At 36.3% G+C, this 17,187-nt stretch overlaps 1 protein-coding gene across 1 annotated transcript in view; it reads left to right on the forward strand.

Annotated features, from left to right (window-relative positions):
- Positions 1-6,795: 6,795 nt before the first annotated feature.
- Positions 6,796-17,187, forward strand: part of CDH12 (cadherin 12) — a 225,002-nt gene continuing 214,610 nt past the window's right edge. The window contains exon 1 of the mRNA XM_065669300.1: positions 6,796-6,817. The gene's annotated coding sequence lies outside the window, so the exon portion shown is untranslated. The remainder of the gene's footprint in view (positions 6,818-17,187) is intronic.

Consider the following 17,187-nt stretch of genomic DNA (forward strand, 5'->3'; position numbering starts at 1 on the left):
AGGGGAAAACTAAAATTAAACAGCAAACAGAACAAACAAAAAGAGAAACAAAACCAAATTTCCCAAGTTGAAAAGAATAAAAACTTGTCAGAGACATGCAAGTTAGGATTGCTGGAAAGTTCAGTTTAATTAATGTTTATATTTGTTACTATATTTTTGCAAACTTTTCCAGAAACCAGTAATGTCTGAAAAATCAGAGAAAGAGATGTTGTCACCTCCTAAGATCTGATTTTCTGTAGGTATCATAAAAGCCCTGTGATTCCCCTGAAAAATGGACAGATGTGATGGTTTATGATGCTGAAAACATGGCCTGTAAAGTGTATTAGATTTATAGTATTAGTTTGAGTAAGTAGCAGAGCAGGCTTCAGCTATAAAAATGCCAGGGAGAATCCCAAGACTAATTGCAGTTCAGTTTTGTCCCCTTCAAGGGGACAAGCAACCCCTCCTTATTCAGAGAGATGGGAACAAGAAGGCTAATGGATAGGTATCAGATATTAGATATTTATGTGGTTACATGCAGTACATTGCATCCCTGCACTTTCCTTTCTGTACTATCCGCTCTCCCCTGTTCCTGCATGCTAAAGCAAGTCGATGGCAAATGGGAGTGAGCAGACAGAGATTTTACTGGGAAGTTGTTGAAAATTGCAGCTGAGACAGGTCATGCCACAAATCACACTGTTCCTTTCACCTGAAAAAGAAGGATGTGAGGGAGGAATTGTATTTAGAAGGATGTTCCTGAGTCATTCTTTCTCCCACACTGCTCCTGTGGTGCAACTTGCAGGGCACTCCTTTTTTTGCTGTTATGCCTAAAGGAGGTCAGTCGCTCCCAGCAAAAAAGAGACCCAGACCAGAAATTACATGTCACAATTCCCTACAAAACCATGCCCTCAGTTCCAACTGTGTAACTTGTTTTCATTTGAACTGTATTGCTGATAGAAATTTTTGGTGGAGATAAACTAACTTCAGCTATAAAATTTCCTCTGTCCTGTAGAGTACATGCTGGTAGTCTTGAGGTTTCGGTTAATACAGAAAGACATACTAAACAGACTGAACAGAATTTGGATTCCATGTTTTAACAAGGCTGCCTTTATAATACATATCTGTAAATAAATAGTACTGCAGGCACATATATTCAAATAATTGTCCATTCTCATAATTATGGACAACCAGAGTTCACTTGGTGCTTGTATATGAACTATATTCCTCTGTGATACAAAGTATATTTTTCTCAGATGTTAGTAAACCTGAAGAGGCATAATCAAAAGAGTGATGGCCTGTTTCCATTTCACATCTCTTTTTCTACTATTATTTCCCTTTTCTCTTTACAAGATCTGAATACATCCTTTAAAATATTATCCTTCCACATTTCCCAAACCTTCTCTACCCATATGTTCCGTACTCTTGGGAAGAACAACGTTCTTTAATACCTTCCAGACCCGAATCATAGAGTATTTAGTCACCAGCAATCTCCCCACTATCATTAAGTTTTTGGAACTGTTCCACTATGGTATTAGGATGCTTTAAAACTTGCATTTGGTTTTTTATGCATTTTGTGGACCTTTTCTTAAATACAGTGTTACCTGTACCTGCTAAATATCTTCAACATTATGGGGATGCTTCTAAGGAAATAGCATTAATACAGGAATGTCTCAGCCTATCACCCTAGCTGAACAGAACTGTGCAACAAATTGCAAACTGTACATTGCCTAGTATAATTATAAATGTTTTCAAGCAATATGTTGTACTACTTTCCTTATTTTTGGAAATTTAGCCTAAGAAAAATAATGGTACTGATTATTATTGATAAACTGGGAGTGAGAACAGTGTTCTGAACAGAGCGCTTCAGAGTTGTCTGAACCCCTAGAGCCACTAGAATAAGCCTGATGAAGTCAGCAGCTTTCCACTGAGTATGGATTCCTTCCATCCACATCACATCTTTACCTTAACATCAAGAACCTATTGAGCAAGGCACTGAACTAAAGTGCTGAATGTTCAAGATTACACTTTTTGTTAGATGCAAACAGGTCTCCTGTGTTGCCTGTACTCATTGTGGCCAGAAAGTTTGGAAAAAAAATGATCCATGTAAAAAATAAAATATTGGATTATGTTGCAGGAAGATAGAACCTTGAAATCTGGTGTAATAGTCACTGATGACAAATTGTAATGCTTTTACATGAGAACTTGCTAATTCATAAATCTGCTGTACATTTCCACTTCAGTCAATGCAGCTATGCTGATGTAAACCAGATGAGGATTTAGAGTTGAATCTGCTCAGCTTGTGCTTTGACATTAATGAGGATAAGAGTAAAATATCAGTGCTAAAATGCATGGCAGTTGTCAGGTACTTAGAGTTACCTAGTCAAGTTGTCCCTGGCTGTCATGGGGAAAAAATGGTTACCAAAATGCAGAAAAACTGATGGCTGTGAAAGTTCAAATGGTTTTCTTTTACTTCAAAGCGGTTTTAACGACTTTAAGTAGTTTATTATTCATATGGCCAGGTTGGATGGAGTCTTGGGTGGCATGGTTTAGTGTGAGGTGTCCCTGTCCATGACAGGGTGGTTGGAACTTGATGATCTTAAGGTCCTTTCCAGCCCTAACTATTCTATGATTCTGTTTTTCTCTGGAGACATGAAGGATAAAGATGTTTTTACTCAGTCTCTTCAATCAAGTCTTTTATTCTGCAGGTTTTGTTGCTGTCTTAGAGTATTCCCACACCTGATTTCTAGTTACTGTTTCTCCAGCCAAAATGAAGCAGACAGTATCTCTTTTTGTCAATTACTTAGTAATAATAATAATAAAAAAAAAAAAGATAACTGAGCAAATTGACATTCTCAGTACATCATGTATAGTGTTATTTTTATGCCAGATGATTGTATTTTTTTTTTTAACTATAGAAAAAGAATAATTCTGTATGTTGAATCTATGGGTATAGACAAAATTAATTTCTAGTTCACTGAGTACCTGAGCATCAGCAGAGCTGAGGTGACTGTATGTGTGATGTCAGCAAGAAGAAAAGTCGCAAGTATATTAGCATGCAGGTGATTCCATCACTTCTCTTATGTTACTCTATGGCCTTTTATTCTATATTGAATTTACATTGATGCATAGTGAAGTATTGTGCTGCAGTAGTTGGTGTCTCTGAACTGAAGATCTTTATGTGAATACTAAGAAACTTGCACTAGTATAGTTTTCTGTATTTATTTTGGCCTTCAGTCTGTTCAAATGACCAATTTTGGAAATAGAGCACTTTTAAAAATGCTATTTATTTGTTAAAATATACCCCAAATGAACGAAATTATTCCTTTAATGAAGCATGGGTAGCTAATGACCTTTGACAGTAAAAATACAATTTTTTTTTTCAATAATACTGTAAAGGTCTAAATTTTACTACAAAATGACATTAGTTGGCAGAGGACTTTTTCCCAAGATTTGTATCTTGTCTTTCCCATGAGGTAATATTTTTACTTCTCAATGAGGAACAGTCCTGCAACAAAATTTTTTTTCCTGTCTATACCTGTTAAATCTGTATACCTGTGATTTTTAATTTTCTTTTACATGTATGTTTTAATTCTTTGCTACAGTCATGGCTTGTGACAGTGAATTCAAAAGAATAATTATGCATTGCATAGAAAATTATTGCTTTTGCTTCCCCCCCTTATTTTTAAAACTAGTGTAATGTACTGTCACCTTTGTATAAGAATTATGAGCCAAGAAGGGTGTCTATTTCTTTATCTATTTAATTGATTATATTATCTCCTATGAAGACATATTACTTTTCTGATCTCCTTTCTGTGAACAACCTCTGTCCATTTTTTTAGATGACTGATAGAAACTGAATTAAAAATTTTAAATTTTATTTGGGATTGGGAATAGGACCCAAGACAACTGATTTCACTTCTATCATTTAGAAAGGCAGCAAGATTTATGAATGATTCAAATTAATTTTTCCTTCTGTTAACACTGAATTTAAAGTGTCGGTTTCTTACCCAGTTGTCTAAGTCAACATTAAGTCCCAGTTGTTTCTGCACAGACTTAAATAATGTTGTCACTTCAAATTTTGTCACTTCATGCTTCAGTCCCCTTTGTGGACTCATTGCTTAGTTTTAATTTTAAGTCCCTTACTTGTAGAGAGAAACCATTAAAATATTGCAGTTATATACTATGAACTTCTGATGAATGTTGAATTTTAAAACTTAAAAAGACAGTCGGACCATTAAGTGAGAAAGATTACAATTTATATTTCTGCAAGTGAAATTTTTAGTATAAAACTATTGAAATAGATTTGAAAAGGGATTAGTAGCAGCAATAGTATTCCTGACATGGAGATCTCCTAGGTTTTTTTAACACTACTTTAACAGAAGTGTTGAAAATTCTAGGGCTAGTGATTTAGGACTCAACTAAACAACACAGCAATAAACCTGATATTGGAAGCTTTCACAAATGGCAAAGAAATTGCCTTAATAAGGTCTTTTTTATGTTTAATTTCTTTCATTGTATTTGAAATCATAAATAATACAGTGTGTCTCTGTGGTTTACCTCTTTCATGAGGGATGCCATGTCAGAACAGATAAGATCATAAATGTTGTGATGACTTGCTGCCCATTCTGTGGTACAAATGTATAGGTGAGGAAAGCAACCCCTTTTTTAGTGAAGGCTGTAGCAGCAAATTACCTTAGTCTTGATACATGAAAACCATTTATTCAAGCTAAAGAATGTGTTATGTTTCGTATTAATGAAATTAAAAGCCTTCTTATTTGATTATTATTTTGTTACCATTAGTCCCAGGTGAAACAGGACTCCCTGGGTGATAGGCATTCTGCAAATCATATTAACAGATAATCTATATTCTAAAAAAAATGCTGAATATGAAATATTGCCAAGGACAATCTTATTTTGCACATGGAGGGGCTTTTGATCAATGGGAAGAAAGAGGCACTTCCAGAGGAGAATCATGAAAATTGTATAGCTACCACTGATGGGGTAGAAAAGCTGGTCTCTTCCTATTGCCTCTGTATGGGGCACTTAGATTTTCTGTCTATTTCTCAGGCACTACAGTTAGGGTGACTGTAGTTAGGGTGAGAAATCATTGTCTTCTGTGTCTTGTTATATAAATTGGAGATTCAGACTTTTCTTATTACTTCTGAGTGATCTGGGTCACATGCTACTGTTTTCTCTGTAATAATAAGATTTCTGATGTGATTCAGAAAATAAATATGTAATCCAATTCTGCCATTTGCTTAACAACTTAAAAATTGCTTTCTTGACTGTTTATCCTAATAAAATATCATTATGACTAATTTACCTCAAAGCTGGATAAAACCAGACCCAAATAAATAAATATCATTAAGGATTTTGTATATATTTGTGATTATCTTTGTTTCACCATTCATGGAGAAACTTATGATAACTACGTATGAACTAACATTGCTACTATAGGTTCCAAATCTTCTTCTTATATCAAAATAAAAATTTATCCATTTTATATTGGTGCAGCAGACTACTGTTACTAAATATGTCATTCTGTGAACTCCTGTCAGTCACAGACTGGCATTTCCATGGATAAATCTGACTAGGGCCATAATTCTCATCCAAGAAGCAGGAAAATAGCAGATGAGAATAGTCCTTAAAGGTGACATACTTTGGCTAAACTTATTTGACCACAGAAGCTTGAATACTCAGTGCATAAAAGTGTAGTTTTCATAATACCCTAGAACCAAACACAGATAACAAATACACTTCATTCTTCTTTCACTCAGCCTTTTTTTTTTCTCCCATCTAAATTTAAACTGCGATTTTTAATAGGCTTATTTGTATCAATATAAGTCAAAGGCAAATTAGGTCCTTTAAATGCATTCCTTGTTTTTTCCCTCTACTGCAAGCATAGAAGAAAATGTGTATTGTTGTGTGTTGCTACTGATTTTATCTCTATGTTGAAGAGTTCTTTCTGTAGCAATTTGGCATTCTTTCTCTACATTGTATTTAAATTGCCACATGCACTTGTTAAATAATTCTAGTTTGTTTGGGTTTTGTTGTGCTTTTCTTTTTCTTTCTATGGTGATTGATTGCCATCTGGGGGCTAACATGAGCCCACCATGCTAATTTCACTTATTCTACTTATTAACTGCTATTGTCTCCAGGGTCAGAGACAAATGTATGAATCCACTTTATACCTCAGCTTACAGAGCGTCTCATGGAGTGAGCCTTGTATTATGAAACGGCTACATCAGCGTCTAATTACTCAGCTCTACCCTGTGTTGAATGCTGGTGCACCTTGAGAAACAGCATGCAAAAGCACATTTGTTTAAGTCCTCAGATGGTTAACATTGTGCATAACCTCCTCACAAATTACAGCCTCAGCTGCAGCACATCCATTAGTCTGGAAGAATGAAGATTCCCAAGTGGCCCTGGTGCCTTTCCCAATTCCCTCGCGACCCACCAATCCTCTCAGTGCTTTCCCTGCATGTAGGGAGTGTTCAGAGCTAATCAGGTCAATGATCATCTCACGGCTCGGGGGACATGACAGGAGCCTATCACAGCAGTTATGCGATCTGCCAGACCTGAGCACGCTTGCTGAGAATCTCATGTTAAGAAACATTGCTTTGGTGCCTCTTCTCTCACTCCCTAGGAGCCTCTGAGGATTTCAGCTTATCTTTCTCTCTCTCTCCTTTAGACTGTGAAGAGTTCAACATCAACGGGGGAAAAAAGGCAGAGCAGTATGCAGCTACCCAGAAGGTGTTGATTGAAACTTAGATTACCCCCAAATCACTGTTGATTTGACTGATGTTCCAGCTTTATCAGAGAAGAGATTTCAATTAAGGTAAGTGCTGCTTTATCTGGCTGACTGCATCATGCCGAATTTCTGCATTGAAAGTTCAAACTGAGTGAAGTGAGAGCCTGCACTGCAGCACGGCAGCAGGAGAGGGCTGGGGGCAGAGAGGCAGGTGTCCCAGCCTGGAATCTTCTCTGGAGGGATTCAGGTTTTAAGCAGCTTCTTATGAATGGCTGCAGTTATTTCCGATTCGGTGGTTCTCTGAAGCTTGAACAAAAAATACTCTCAGAAACGTGCAGGAGTGTCAGAAGGGAGGAGGAAAGGCAAGCACACTTTCCCCCTTTGTGCTTAGTACATTTATTTGAGGAAGCACAGCAGCTAAAAAGCAAAAGTACATCACAATAAAACTTCACTCTGAATAAGGAGTGTCATTCTTTCGCAAGCAGGAACTTGTAGACGTAAGGCTTCAAAGTCCTAAGGTGTTTAAAGGAGACAGAAAGGGATTTTTGAAATGTGAGTCAAGAATATGAATGCAGCTTTCCAGGTTGTGATCAGACTGAGGGCTGTGACTGGCGTGTGTAATGTTCTTCTCAGCGGCTGGTGGGGTTTGGATAGTTGCTTTTGCAGCATTAGCAGTTCTGTGGGGGAAAAGGGTGAGTGGGGTGCTGGTTCAATACAACTGGCAAGAAAATTAGGTTCATAGATGCTGGAGGGGGAAGTAGTGTTTGAAGGGGGAGAGGACACATTTTGCATGGGGTGATAGAAAATATGGCATAGCAAAAGAAATAGACTGATGTGTGAGGATTTATCTCGGGAAAGAGAGAGAGTAGATGAGGTAGGCTGAATTGAAAGATTAAACGATTAATAAGGAAAAGTCAGAGATGCTTACGCAGCCTGGAGTTAGTTAATGACCTACTGTACCGATGGTATATCCATGCTAAAATTCCTGAAGTGAACTAAATTTGATAGTCTCGGTCAAGTCCACACTTAATAACTATGCTCTCCAGGGACGTAATTAAGGAACAAGTAAACAGCTCAAACTTTTTAATGCTGTAAGGGAGCAAATTAAGATCTGTTGTATTAAACGTGTCTCTGTTCTCTTTATTACCCACAAAAATTAATACATTATGTTTACAAATCTGTCATAATAGGGAGAAAAGATCAATGAAAAGTTAACTGATTTCATCTTGCTGTCTTAAACAGATGTGTAACTCTTAGACAGTTTATAAAAGTGTGAAGTAATTGCACTGCTGTTTTCAGCCAGTACTGTTTACTGTTATTAAGTATCTTTATCATTGGCTATCATTCAATGTTGGTAATACAATTCATAGTAGTATATGTTGCATTAAAAGCTCAGCAACTCAATATGAAGATACATATTTTTATTCAAAAATACCTCCCAAGCCCCCATCCCACTCCACTCCTCCCCGAAATAACAATTCAGGGAAATTTTGGTTACCTGCAGGTTTGTTACTTATTCCATTATTTTTTTTCAGTCAGAAATACTAAGTTGTCTTTCTTGCAAAAACATAAGCATATGGGAAAATGACCTGGGGTTTAGGGGGAATGTACTAATGTTTTAAGTGTCTATCAGTATATTCTCGTTCTTGAAAATTTTTTCTGAAAGGAATGGTTTCTTATAGCAGTGACTCAACATGTCCACTGTTCTCCTGGGAAGGAAGTTGGCTATGGAAGTAGTTACAGGCACTGATCCTCATTTTGGTGTACTGTATGGATGACTTGGTTTTTCGTGTTACATTTATATGACATTTACTAGGGGTTTTGCTTCCACCCAGAGATGCAAGTCTTGACCATGGTAGACATGTTTAAATGTGCAAATCAGCTTCCATTATACGTGCCTTCACTTTTTTTCCTTCATGAATAATCAATGATTTCTCAGGGTAATTAGTATTCATTAATATACATCCAAGTATTCATTAAAAAATCGAAACACAATAACTCAATGTGCTGCATGGAAAAACATCTAGTGTAAACGATTCCTATGCAGTTGCAGACATCCAGGTTACTTACAAATACCAGGAACTTCTGTTCAGTCTTTCACAAAGAATGACCACAAACATTGTTAGACATGATGGCTTTGTTTCCCTTTTGTCTCACAAAGCTGATGCTTTAAGTAGAAAATAAATGAATCACACTTTCATAACAGTCTTTGGGTTTCTAAACAAGTCTAACAAATGCACTTACATATCTATTATTATTTTATAAGATCAGATGTTCTGAGTGAAGAGTACTTACTTTCCAGTATACTAGCCTCACAGACTTTATGAGATCACATTTCACCAAACATGGGGAAATGCAGGTTTTCCTCATGTTTTTGTAAAAGTAGGCAATAATATTATTTTCTGATGTTTTCCAGTGTTGGGTTTTGGGCTTCTTTGTACGGAGTAACGATCCAAAAGTGATCTCAGCAACATGGGAAATATCATTCATCATTAAAGAAATAATCTGGGGCATCTGACCCACTGAAGCTTTTTAGATTTATTAAACATAGGAAGACAGGTTATACAGGAAGGCAGTGGGAGACATGTCAGTATAACCCAGTTCCCTCTCTTTGACTTTTTTTTTTTGTAATCTAAGGTCATATCAAATAGTACTAAATATATGGCTGTATGCAAAGTTCGGATATTTCAGATGTTTCAAGTTCTTTGAATGAGGCCTGTGTAGCTTGAGGCAAAAAAAATTAACATCTGCTTACTACTGACAGAAGAGTACAATTGCTGTCTGGCCCAACTCCATTGAAAATTCGCATTTGATGCTAATGCTTTAATGTTTTAGGAGCTTTTAAAGGAAATTTATTAAATTGACATTTGGAAAGGAGTAAAGCAAAGGGCGCTCTCTGAAAGCTGACATAAAACCAACCGCAGCAAGGAACGGTCCTGCTAAAACAGTGGTATATGAAAAAGACAACAACTGTTAATGACTACAGTTAATAACGCAGATAACATAAGATAAAAAAGTACATAATTTCAAGAAGATAGGATGAGAGTAAGAGAGAATAAGCATCAGGGGTTAATGAGTTTCACCAGTTTCCTTTTTCAAAGATATATGGGAATTCGTTTTAACAAAAGGGAGGCTTTTCAAGCCCTGTGTTATTAACATGACTTGGAGAACTAACATCCTTGCTTTCCTAGCAAGACCATTGTGTCCCACCAGACTCTTGTTATCTCTCCTCCTATTTTCAGTCTGTTTTCTGGGCCCTTATTCTTGTGCCTCTGGTTAACTCCTTCCTCATCATATAGCTTCTTTTTCTTTCCAATGGGTTGTGTTTCTTATTCTTACTGTTCCTCTCAGCAATCTTCCTCTTCCTTTCTCTCATTTTCTTTACCATCATTTAATGCTTCACATCCCTCCCTTCCTTTGATGCTGCAAGGACATCACATTTCTCGCTTTGTTCACCTATATAAATTTTTCTTTTTAATTGAAACAGAAAACTCCTCTGAAAACACTCCATTACTCCCATGAATGGAATATTTGTGCTCCAACAATCTACTATCTCTTTATCCACTTTTTCTGTATTTTTAATTGTTTTTGATTATATACTCTTTGTCTCAGGGGCTGTATCTCAGTGTACAGAAAGTAGCTAGCACAGTAAAAGCCAGTTCTGTTCCTAGTTTTCAAGTCTTATGTGTGTGTCTACACTGCAGAAATCACATGCCCTTAACAGATTCATGGAAACAAAGCTCTGCAAGGTTTAACTTGAATACCTCAGGATGCCATTGTTCTTGCTAAAGCACAATATTAAAGAATTAATTTCAAGCCTTATCTTCCTTTGTATCAATAGAAACTATCACTAAGGTCCACTTGTTTTGCAGAGATGTAAGTCATTGAAGGTGTTTGGTTTGGCATGCATCATTGGACAAATATTTCATGAGGTGGTAATTTTGTAGCAAAGCTTTGAAGCTGCAGAGGAGTTTTGAGAGGAAGAAAGCTTCAGTCTACATTTTTGTTGAACCTTCAAGCCTGGTAGTTTGAGGTGGAAAAATAAAAAAATCTTTGCTATATATAATTTCTATATTGAAGTAAAATACAAACCTACATCGCCATATTTATTGCTGGACTTGGTATTTAGCAGAAGTTCAACACATATGTTTTATAATGCTGATATTGCAATGGATCATTTAAAAAGGCTTCTTTTTCTCCCAGCCAGATGGGAGCTAAGATATTGTGTCACGAGATATGGTCAGATTACGTTATGAGCCGCTGTTGTTCAGTTTCTGACAAATGTATCACTTAAGTTTTGAGGGGGAAGAGGGTCTTCCTGTAAAGATCAGTCTTGTTGATGTACACCAGACAGTTCTGGGGCTGCAGGGACATCTTTCTGCCACAGATGTCTCAGCTGTCAATATTTTTTAGGGCAATAACTGCACTGGTTGACATATGTATAATGTAAGCTATGTGTCCTGTGTCCAAACAGTATGATTTGGGGTCTTTGGATGCTGAAGTGTTTCTGTGCTGTTGTGCTGAATGGCCCAGACCTGTAAATCACAGCTCAGACTGGAAACCTTTATGGAGACATTCATAAGAAATGTATAGGTCTGAGATTTAAAGTAAGTGCTGTCACCCACTTAAGTTTAGATGTTGTGTATTTTGGTACCAGCATCATGTTGTCCTTCAACTTCCAGAGTACAGTATATTCAGAACAGTCTCCAAAGCAGATGATAAATAGCCAGATGACTTGGATGAGTAGTTCTTATTTCCAAATATAGATCAGATTTATTATTCTTTTCATGCATGCATTTACTCACTCACTGCATTAATACTATGTCTAGCACACCAAATGCACTTACAAATACAGTTGTGGCTGACTTGGTTAAAAAAACATTGGAAATTCTTTTTTATTTATTTATTTTCCAGTGAAGGTAAATAAGGATGCAAACCCATTCCTTTTCCAGAAGACAGATGAGACTTTTGACCTTTCTTTATCTACAGTGTACTCCAGCATCGATCCCAAAATCCTGCTTTTTTGACCTAGGTCATTTAGAATCTCTAAGCATTATACAGGTTCTTGGCTGCTGTTCTCTGAAGGCTGCCAGCAAGTTCTAAATGTAACTGTAAATGCAGATGCATTTGCTAAACAGTTGTTTGTGGCCATTTATTCATTTCACAAAGATTTGGGAGGGGCTTGTGCAGTTCAACCACCATCCACAAAGCTTTGTTTGAACTGGTGACCTAGGTTCTGAGTTCCTTTACCACTCCCTTATGTTCTTCAGTCCCCTTGGACCCTTTATGTATATATACAGTGCTTCTGTAATATGGAGTTGAGAGGTCAGTTTAAGCAACTCTCTTAAAATACTGTATGAAAATCACAAAGTACACAAAAATAACCTTCCTGGTATTCAGTCCTCGGCATACTGATTGTGCGTGTGCATGTTACACAATTTCATATATTTGTTTTATGTTTAGCTCAATATACACCCTAAAAAAAAAAAAAAAAGCTCCATCCCATGGTTCATTTTCCTTATTTAAGAAAAGACTGCAAATTAAAAAAAAAAAAAAAATGTTAAATAGAACAGCTATACCAGATAGTACAATTTAATAAGTTTTCTAAGAAAATTTGTATCTTGAAGAAAAGCTAAAAACTAGTATTTCTTGACTAGATTTCTATTGTCTTGAACAGTCTGAGCAGACTTTTATTCAGTACTTCAGGTTGAGATTTGATGATGAAGCCATTCTGTCATATTTCATTCACTCAAATTTGGTTGCAACAAGCATCATGTAAAAACTCTTCAAGTTCAAGTAATATTTCAGTCATCAAACTGAAGTATTAATAATACAATAAAATGAAAAGCCATTTAATTTCCATTTAGGAAAATTGTATCTTTGCTTGTTAACTGTCTTTTCATTTCTCCCTGAAATATTAATAGTAATCTTGGTACTTGTTTGCCATAATTTTAAATATTTAATTATATCTCTTGAAAATGGTAAATGGAATGTAAACTCATTGCATTCCCGGTCACAAGAAATAGTTTTTATTCTTTTTCAGGGTAAATAGTAATAATTAGTAATAATAAAGTAAAATACTTTTAAGTAAATAGTAATAATAAAGTAATAATTTAGGGCATAAGTAAATATATCTAGTGTAGATCTAACTTCCCTACCTCTAAGCAGGTGTTACGGAATTCCTGATTTACGCTGGTAGAAGACAAAAAAGGAGGGAGAGGAAGCCCTGTGCTTTTCAGTAAAGATCTTTTTTTTCTGTTTTATGTGATGTGCATTTCTGTCAGGATAAGGCTCTATTTCATATTCTCATCTTTAAATAGCTGTGGGTTGTTTTTTGGTTGTTTGTTTGTTTTTTTTTAATCTGACCTCCTAGACCATGGGACTCAGGTTTTCTATAGAACAGATCTTTTGGTGATTTGGCCCTTCTGTCTCTAAACTGTTACTTGAAGGAGCACATATGTCAAATAAATAAAGAGGTAAATGTGATATTCCTGGCTTCTATTTGAAAGACTGCATGTCAGAATAAATACAGAGATTAAGAGGTGATACTGAGAAGCTAAGTGCTGACAAGGAAAACACTCAAGTTATTAATTAAAATGCTTTTTTGAAGTGTATTATTTCTCTCTGATGGTTTTGTGATTCACTGTAAAGACTTCTATCCCAAATTTTTGGTCCTCACTGCATATAAATCAACCAAATTTTTTAGGCACCATCACTTTCTTCTGCATTTGTCCTCATGTCTCCTCATGTCATTCCCACCCCTCCCCTCTTTTATTATTATTTGGAGTGGAAATGGCCTTTGTCTGGTGCACAGAATATGTAAGCAACTAAATTCAGGTCCATCAACGGGCTTCTATCCCACTCTGAATTACCCATCAGATGTAGCACATAGCAATTACCTGTCATTCTTTTTTACCCTGAGAGCCAAAATGTATCTGTCAAGGACATATTTGAGTTCCAACAACCAAAAATGCGAGTAATACTAGGTTGTGAATAGAGGAGATCCTGTATATTGCAGAATAGAGAAGAGCCATCGGGTGGACTTTTTTCATACATAAAGTAAAAAACAAACAAAACCAACCAAAAAAACCTAAACCCACAAGAGACATTAGAAAATTCTTTTTTCCTTTTGTAGTAGTATTTTTGTCTAAGCTTGCTATTTAAACTGGGTGGGTTGGTTTATTTATTTGGTCAGACATTTTTTTTTACACTGCCTAGAACTCCTTGGAGCATTATCTTCCAACATATAATGGGCATTTTTTTGCAAATATTTTCTAAAGATCAGTCTTTTTTAATCAGTGTCGTGGTTTTCCATACGATACCACCGCCGAACGAGTTCGACCCCCCCGAAGAGCCAGAGCCTGCCCCTTCCGGGTAACTTCCAGTTCCCCCTCCAGGCATGACGTGCTATGGTATGGAATACCTCCTTGGCTAGTTCGGGTCAGGTGTCCTGTCTCTGCTTCCTCCCGGCCTCCCTCGTCCCCAGCAGAGCATGAGACTCACAGAGTCCTTGGCCAGAATAAACATTACCTAGCAACAATTAAAAACAATCGGTATTATCAGCTCTCTGCCCAGGCTGGAAGTCAAAACACAGAGCTTGCACCAGTTACTAAGAAGGAGCAAAACGGCTCCTGGTAAACTCAGGACAATCAGCTTACTTTTTTTGTAATAACTGTATGACATTTCCCCTCCCACCCCCTATTTGCAGTCAACGAGCAGAAATATTTCAAATAGAAAACTCACACTATCTTTCTAAATGTTTCTGTTAAAGTTCTATGGAGGGATTGAAAGGCTGAAAATCCAGTTGCCATTCGTTTCTCATTGCCTGGTGGCTATACAGCCCTTTCTGTGATACATGCCTGGGGATGCTAGTTCAGGTAAAAATGGCAAGATGCTATATTTTCATTTTATCTTTAATGGAACTTTATATGCACATCTTCTGTTTAGTCTAGGTAAGAACTGGGTTCATGTTGTTCATATACCTAGTGACAGATGATGATTTTAATTAAAAGCTGAGATTTAATAAATGTAACTTGATATAATTTTTTTTCCTTTTACAAAGGACAGGTGGAGCTGATTACCATGCAGCCTACCTGACTTGTTTCTATCAGTGCAGGCTGTACTAGGCAAACCACAAACTGATCTACTCAAAAATGTTTGAATGCAGTATTTAGGTTCTTCATGCATTTCTCTTCTACCAGCTGTTTTTAGGTTTTCTTTAGACAAATATCATGGTAGAGAAATACTTCATTTGAATTTCAAAGCATACTTTAGCATATATCTTTTGACTTTCTGCCTCTGACTTTGTGTCTGTATGTCTTGTGCAAAATGATTAATTCAGGAAACAGAACCAGAGGTCTTATCCTATCTAAAAATATAAAACATACAAATGCAGAAGGTTATATCTGTTGGTGTTGCATAGTTTTCCTGCCCTTCTTGTTGTCAGATTTAAATTTTGAAGAATAATGGTCTGACACTACTTATGTCTATAGTTTAACCATTTTAGGAGTAGTTCTTATAAATTTTCTGATGGGATAATTTCCCTCTCCGCAGTAAAAGTAAACAATAGTAGCTGTATTGCAAAATGTCTCTTTCCTACCTCTTTAGCAATAATGTCCCCAAATAAGAACTGCGCTTCTTGCAAAGAAAAAAACTTGGATCAGAATGGTCTAGGTTTCATGGGGATATAGATATATATTTTCTTAAGTGCAATTCATAAGGCATAAATGAGATGTTTTAAATAGCTTGTCAGGAAAAATAAGCGATTTTTGATGCAGATCTACCAAATATAATGTCGTTTAGTAGCATCAATACCCCTGAAGACAAACATTTCAAAAGGCAGAGAGCGCCATAACACCAAGATGAATGCCATGAGTAGGATATAAAGCAGAACATAATACATGAAAATAGAGGGATATCTTCTGTCAAAAAGAAAATATTAGTAATCAAAATTATTGTTCTAGCTTTCAGGTTTTTCCCAAATATCTAATGAGGCACTGGTCTTTTCCTAAATTAAGTTGGTTGTTTGGGTTTTTTTCCCTATAATTACTTTTAAAACATTGTTAAATCTTTATTTTAATTCTGAAAATGATTATGAATACAAATATAAGTATTAATACTTATTTTCTTTGCAATGCAAAAATGTAAAGCTCAGATACTGAAGCAAAACACAGCACAAGAAAGGAAACTAATTCCAAGTAATAATTTGAAGTATGACTTTATATATATATATATGTATATATATATATATGAAAATATAAGCATAGAATCAGCTAGGTTGGAAAAGACCTTTAAGGTCATCAAATCCAACCTTTATCTCAGGACTGCCAAATACACCACTAATTACATGTCTGCTGTAATTTGATATCCTAATATTGTAAATATTCTGCAGCTCTCTGTGAAACCCAATGTGATTTGGGAAATCAATGACAAGATATTTATAATCAGATAATCTTACTCATCTGTCTGTGAGACAATACGTTATGATTTATGGAAGGTATTGTGAAAGCAGCCCTACTGCCGTAAAGCTATAACCTATCTTTAGTTTCGTTAAAATGGATTTCATGTTTACTCACCACACAATGAAAAGAAGTTGTGGAGTCTGTGCAGTATATTCCCTTACAGTTAAAAACCTACAGAAGCAACAGGCAAAATCTGTTTTACAGAAAAGGCAAAAATACTTAGTATCAGTCAAACCTGGATGAAGAATCAATTTAGCCTTCTCTGACTTTAGGAGAGGCTGGATCAGGGTATGGCTCTGAGATACACTGGATATGACTGAAGAATTAGAAAATTTAACTGATCAGGCGGGTTTGGTAAGAGCTCATGGCAGCTTTGAAGTTTCACAGGCTGTCTAACAAAGCTGAAGTCTCAGAGCTATTACCTGTTGGTTTCTACTGTGCTGTTGTGCCTGCGGCTGAAGTGTCATTCAGTGGCCAGGATGTTAAGTAATGGACAAGTTCCTTCTCTGAGGGGTCATTAAGCCAAAGAAGTGGTGCTGGACAATACAGGAACTCTGACCATTTGAAACTAGATGGGGATGTGATTACTTGTGTCATGCCATAAGCAGTAGTTGAGCTTTTTCTGTCAGACGAATTTTAATAGTACTTGAAATCATTTTTATTCTCTGCTGATATTCCTTTACCAATTGATATTTAACTTTGTCTCCCTTTACCCCCATGTCCACAAAGACGTTTGTCTTCCCAATGTTTGGAAAGTGCTCCATCTGCCCAACACAAAGGTCAAGCGATATTTTCCTTCTTTTATTTTTCATTTTGTCCACACTTGGCAAACCAAGGGTATACCTGTTTTCTGGGAGTTATGTTTCCCTCCACAGCATTTTAGCATCATGTTCTCTTTTCTGAGCTTAAGGAAATACTGAGTCACTCTCTGGACAACACCTAACTCAAACACCTTCAGGAGATTGGCCTGTGATCACAAATTGCCCTAATTTCAGA

The sequence above is a fragment of the Lathamus discolor genome, chromosome 2, assembly GCF_037157495.1.
Source record: "Lathamus discolor isolate bLatDis1 chromosome 2, bLatDis1.hap1, whole genome shotgun sequence".
Lineage (NCBI taxonomy): Eukaryota > Metazoa > Chordata > Aves > Psittaciformes > Psittacidae > Lathamus > Lathamus discolor.